Genomic DNA, 6,000 nt, shown 5'->3' with positions numbered 1-6,000 from the left:
TCTTCCCAATATCTCATCTAAATCTCCCCTCTTTCAGTTTAAAACCATTCCCCCTCGTCCTGTCACTCCATGCCCTTGTCAAAAGTCCCTCTCCAGCTTTCCTGTAGCCCCTTCAGGTACTGGAAGGTGCTAGAAGGTCTCCCCAGAGCCTTCTCTTCTCCAGGCTGAACAGTCCCAGCTCCCTTAGCCTGTCTCCAGAGCAGAGGTGCTCCAGCCCTCTGAGCATCTTCGTGGCCTCCTCTGGACTCGCTCCAACAGCTCCGTGTCCTTCTTCTGTTGGGGGCCCCAGAGCTGGACGCAGCACTGCAGGGGGGGTCTCCCGAGAGCGGAGCAGAGGGGCAGAATCCCCTCCCTCACCCTGCTGGCCACGCTGCTGGGGATGCAGCCCAGGACACGGTTGGCTTTCTGGGCTGCCAGCGCACGTTGCCGGCTCATGGTGAGCTTCTCGTCAACCATCACCCCCAAGTCCTTCTCCTCAGGGCTGCTCTCTATCCATTCTCCAGCATCTGCCTTCAGGGTGACAACAAGCTTCCACCCCCCTAGTTGGTTTTGGAAGGGGCTTTGGGTCAAAGTGGCACCCCGTTTTCATGGCACTATCCCAAAGCATCCTCTCTCCTGCCTGGTAACCTGAGCTGATAGCAATGGTGGGGACATCCTAAGGGGATTTGGGGAGGGAAGGGGCAGGAGGGGCTTCCCACTGAGCAGCGTGGCACCCAGTGGGTGATTTTCACCTTCCTTATGCCTCTGCACAGTCATATAAGAGTTTAAGGCACTTATAGATGAGTGTTATATATAACAGGTTGTTGGAGATGCTGCTGATTCCCATTAGAGACCTACTGCCACCATCACAGCACATTGTGTGAGGAGTTGGGTGGGAAGGGGCTGGGCAGAGCAGGCTTGGGGGGCAGCCCCTGCCCCAGAGACCTTTCCTATACTAAAAAAAGCTCCGACCTCCCCGTTGCTGCTTTGATGCCGTTTCTGCATGTGGGATCTGCACAGAGCAAGAGAAAAGTTATTTTAAGCAAGAAAAATAATAATTCTGTGCTCCCCCATGCCCCTCCTTTTTCATGTAACTTCATCTCACTTCTTGCCAAAATATCTGTTCCCTTAGTCTCAAATATGCCACAAGGTCCCAGCAACAACACTGCTCAGTATAGATGCACAGCAGATTTTTCCATTCCCTGGCAATTAAAAAAGATAATGTAACAGGGGGTATAATAGCAAAAAGTATTAATAAGTTTAAGAGTTAAATTGGGGGTCAAACTTTTTCTCAACTGGACCATTTAGAAGTATTTTTTTTTCCCAACAGAATTAAATTCAAAAATAAAAAAATATTTTGAATAGAGTTATTTTTCTTTGAGTGTTCCTTTGAGATATTCCCTAAAGCTTTTCTTAAATCCCCCTCCTGTGACCCAAACAGTTTGGCAAAATAGATGTTAAAAATCAAATAACTGGGGTTATTCCTCAACAAGAGTTTCAGTCAAGAAAGTCACCCCAGGTTTCCTTTAACGCAACGTGCCATGGATGGCCTTGACTCCATGGCACATGGGAAGACCTGTGTCCTTGCCTGTTCCAGCAAACCCTGGGGAGATACTGGTGGTACGGACAGAAAACGCCAGTGGTGCTAAGCAGAAAGGTGCTCGCTCCAAATTGCGGTCAGTGGTGGGTCTCACCCCTTTCCCCAAGATGCACTTGAGTACCAAAACTTCTCCTGCTGTTGAGTACTTCTGTCCCTTGTAAAAATAGCTCCCCAGTTTTGCTTCAGGAGCTCTCACACTTGAACGCCCCATGGCAAGCTCCCAAGTTCCCCATTACATCCATCCACGTCTCATTCTCACTCTCCTCCTGGCACCTCTGGATGCTCATTGCACCGTGGCACCCCCAAAAGTGGTACCTGAACCCTGTGTGGCCTTTTCCTCTCCAGGAGGGCACAGAGATGCTGTTGGTGAGCTCTCCCCAGGACAGGGGACATCGCCTTTCGCCATGGGAAGGCCACATCACCAAACCACACTCCGTATTTCAGAAATCCCTGGTGCACGTTCGGCACTGGATGGACAACCCGGCTGGCCACTGCTCACCCAGCCCAGGATCTCACCATTCCTCGTTCTCTGCTGCCATCAGGTGGATGTTTGATTTTATTCAGGTTAAAGCTGTAAAATCCCAGTGTGTTTTCCCTGGATCTAACCATCCCGGCAGCGGCAGTGGATTCCCCGGCCTCTGGTCATGCAGGCAAAGCCATGGGAGCATGGAGACATGGAAAGATTTTCCCCATTCCCAGGAACAAAGGGATTTTGGACACCACAGAGAGCTGGTGAGACCCAACAGGCAGCACTCTTGGGTCTTGTCTTTAAGTCAGTGGTCTGGATCCAGCCCCACCTGGGAGACTGGCATTATTTATTGCTTCCCTTAGCCAGCGTCTCCCTTGCAAATCCCACCCCAGGAGAGGCAAGATTTTAAGCAGTGGTAGGATTTAGCACTAGCTCCTACCTTGGCATGACCCCAGGGCCAGGAGATTTCCTGCACACGCTCGTTCAGGAGTCAGCGGTCTCCAGCACGGATGTCCAAGACAACACAGGGCAGGATTCATGTTGAGCAGGGCACCACAGCGTTCTGCAGATCTTCTGGTGCTGAATGCACTGGAAGGGAAGTTGCTGGCAGAGGAAAAAAGGAAAGCAAAACACGCCTTGATTTCCCAAACAGCTTCGCTGAGATAATCACCCAGCAGCCAAAAGCTGCCCCAGACAAGGAACGCCCCTATCTTAATACCGCAAATGCATCTTCTTCACGACGTGCCACAAGACTTTGGGGAATTGCTTCAAACTGTAGCATTTGTAAAGGTTTTTGGAATTGTTTTGCAATTCCCTCAGAAAGTAGTAGGTAATGTAAAAGGTGTAAAACACTATTTTCCATGCCACGGCAGCGGTGCTGAAAGCCCAGAGTATTATCTCGGTACAGAAATTTGGATAGGTAGCACGCTTGTGCAGAAAAACGTTGATAGTTTGATGGAGGGGTCAACCAACGTGATCCTGCTGAGACCCAGGGATCCGCCAAGATGTTTGGTGCTGATGCAGTGTGAAGTGTCACCTGTAACCTGGGCCGATGTGTTATTTTTGTACAATGACAACGCCAGCTCGTATAGCCCTGCACGAGGCTAGAGAACCAAATGAGCTGGATGTGCTCCTTCCCCATCACCTCTGAGCGTCCACCTCTGGTGCTTTATTCCCGGATCTTCCATGGCATTTCAACCCCTTCCATTGCAGAGGAGGTCCCCAAAGAGAGTTTTACCCACCAATTGCATCTCCTCTTGCCAGGCTGCACGCTTGCTCCCTGGCTGGCCAGTAGACATTGGTTCACCACTGGTGAAACAAACAGAAAAGAAATATCAAGCTCACTTTGCAGCAGGATGCTGGTGTAGATCTTCCTTCTAAGTGGCCCTAGAAGATCCTACAAGACTGAGTATCCTCTGTTAAACGTGACCTGAAGTGTTGAGTGGGTTCAAAAGGCCACGGGAGGGGAGAGCCTGGACACACAACAGCGTGGGCACAAATGTGCAAAATGAAAAACCAAAGGAGACATTTTCAAGTTAGGCAGAAAGAATGCAAAGCAGCAAATTTAGATATTAGGAAGAAATTCTTTGCTGTGAGGGTGGTGAGACACTGGCCCAGGTTGCCCAGAGAAGCTGTGGCTGCCCCCTCCCTGGCAGTGTTCAAGGCCAGGTTGGATGGGGCTTGGAGCAACCTGGTCTAGTGGAAGGTGTCCCTGCCCATAGCAGGGGGGTTGAAACTAGATGATCTTCAAGGTCACTTCCAAGCCAAACCATTCCATGATTCTATGAAACTGGGATGTTGAAGAAGGTATCTTAATTTTTCCCAGTAGATTTTGATCATCTGTGAGTCGTCAAGCACTTCTCTTCCCATCTTGGTGGAAAGAGGAGGTAGGAAAGTGGCCATGTTGCAGGAGCCAGCACCACTTCTTGAAGGACACGCATCTGCTGAACCACAAGCAGAGCATGGCAAAGGCAATAGGAGTGAAAAAGAGAGAAGCAGCCAGAGAAACTGGCTCCTACTTTCCGGGCATACAAAGTGCTTGTGGCCTGAAAGTCCTCTGTCAGCTCCTATTTTTCCTCTGCCTCTAAAGTAAATAGGATGCTCAGGTGTTGACAAAAGACTATCAGCAGAAAGCAAGGTTAAAAAAGCAATAATTCAGCCAGTTAACTGCCATCATTGTTCCTTCCTATCTCTGTGTTCTTGATAAACAAATTCATAACAAGATTTTACTGCTCCGTTCCCTGGAGCGGTCTATTAGTCTGTCGTTCAACATGCACTACCAGTCGAAGCCGAGCTCCCACAACACAATACCCCTTCAGATGATCTCCTTTGCATTCGCTATGATGTAATTATGCTAATTATCCAGCCGGCTTTGACATCCTCATATTTTCCAGGGGGTTTACGATCAAACCTGTTCCTTTAATTGACTCTCCCTGCCATCGGAGATGGGGTGTTTTGATACACTCTGCTACACGCATGTCTCTCCACGGGCTGTTACGGCTCTTCAAGGCCACGGGGAGCTTAGACATAACTTTGTCCCAGCTGACAAGAATTTTAAAAATTATTTCTCCTAACTAGCATTTAGGCAATGTTTGACAGCATCTCCCATCTACGATGTTACGCTGATAATGCCCGTGCATTTCAAGGTTTCATCTTCTTGCTTTTTATTTCGCAGCGTAGTATATTTCCTGGGAAACCTTCACGTATTTACCCTTCCACTTGCAATGAAAGCCCTGCCTGTTACATTAACATTTACCTGTGCAAGAAAAACCCCAAACCCTAGAAATTTTGAAGGCCAGATCCTTATAGCTAGTATAAAACCGATGCAGTGCCCGAGAAACTGGCCTTTCGATGTCTGGAATTAATTGCTTTAAGTAATACATACGAAAAATATAATTTGACATAAAAAAACCTCATTATCTTCCCAACTGGCTGAAATAAAGCGTGGTTCAAACTATACCAGAGTGGATGACAAAGTCCTTCTCGTTCAATGACTATTAGCTTAATTAGGAGCATTTTCTTTCATGTTTATAAAGTTTCGGTGTCAATGCTCTGCAGGATACGGGTTTCATTAACTTTTTCATTTCAAGTTTCGCTGTGTGCTTTTTTTAAAAAAAAAAAAAAAAAAAAAAAACTTGAATTTTCATGGCTTGGGGCTACCACAAATTTTTCTCCCCATTAAATGTGATTTAAATACCAAGGAATAGTTGGCCATAATCATAATAAAATAACCAAACATGACCCAGATCCCTTTTATAGAGGTTTTTTTGGTGTGCATCATTTCCATAAATTCCTGGGGTGTGGGGTGGCCTTTAGTGCTTTGTAATTTGAAAGAGTCTTCACAAACTATTTCCTGGGTTTTCCCCCCTCTCCGTTACTGTTTAGCTGAATTGCCTCATGTCATTACATGAGAAAAATGATGTTCTTTGTAATATTTTATAGATTTATTCATAGGCCGTGCAGAGGGTTTGCACCGCAAGCTGTCTCCCTGCAACAGCCCCAGTGTGGCTCTGGAGACGTGGAAATGGTGCGGTGACTTCTGCAGAACCTGGACCAGCATCAGAGCTACCCACAACTCAGTGCATGGATGGGTGAAGGTCCACCACACCTCTTTCATCTTCCTTTCTCCTACAGAAATACAACTCCAGAAGACTCCAGGCAAGCAGGCGGGAAGAGGCTAACCAGCATGTACGTTCCCTGTGTACAGTTGTTTCACCCACACTAGATCTTATCTTCAAGTGACAATCCCCACCTAATCCCAGCAACTTCCCTACACCGTTAATTCAAAGGGCAGAGGGTCAGTGCTCCATGCCAAAACACAACCATGAAGCTGCTCAGCTCAACATCGCAGCTGCCCTCAGGACTTCAGAGACGGGACACTGCTTGGAGAAGATACGGAAGATGACCCATGATGCATGTGAGAGAAGGAAGCATCTCAGCTCCTTCAAACTGA

Source organism: Nyctibius grandis, chromosome Z (assembly GCF_013368605.1).
Source record: "Nyctibius grandis isolate bNycGra1 chromosome Z, bNycGra1.pri, whole genome shotgun sequence".
In the NCBI taxonomy this organism is placed as follows: Eukaryota; Metazoa; Chordata; class Aves; order Nyctibiiformes; family Nyctibiidae; genus Nyctibius; species Nyctibius grandis.
This window is presented reverse-complemented; position numbering follows the sequence as displayed.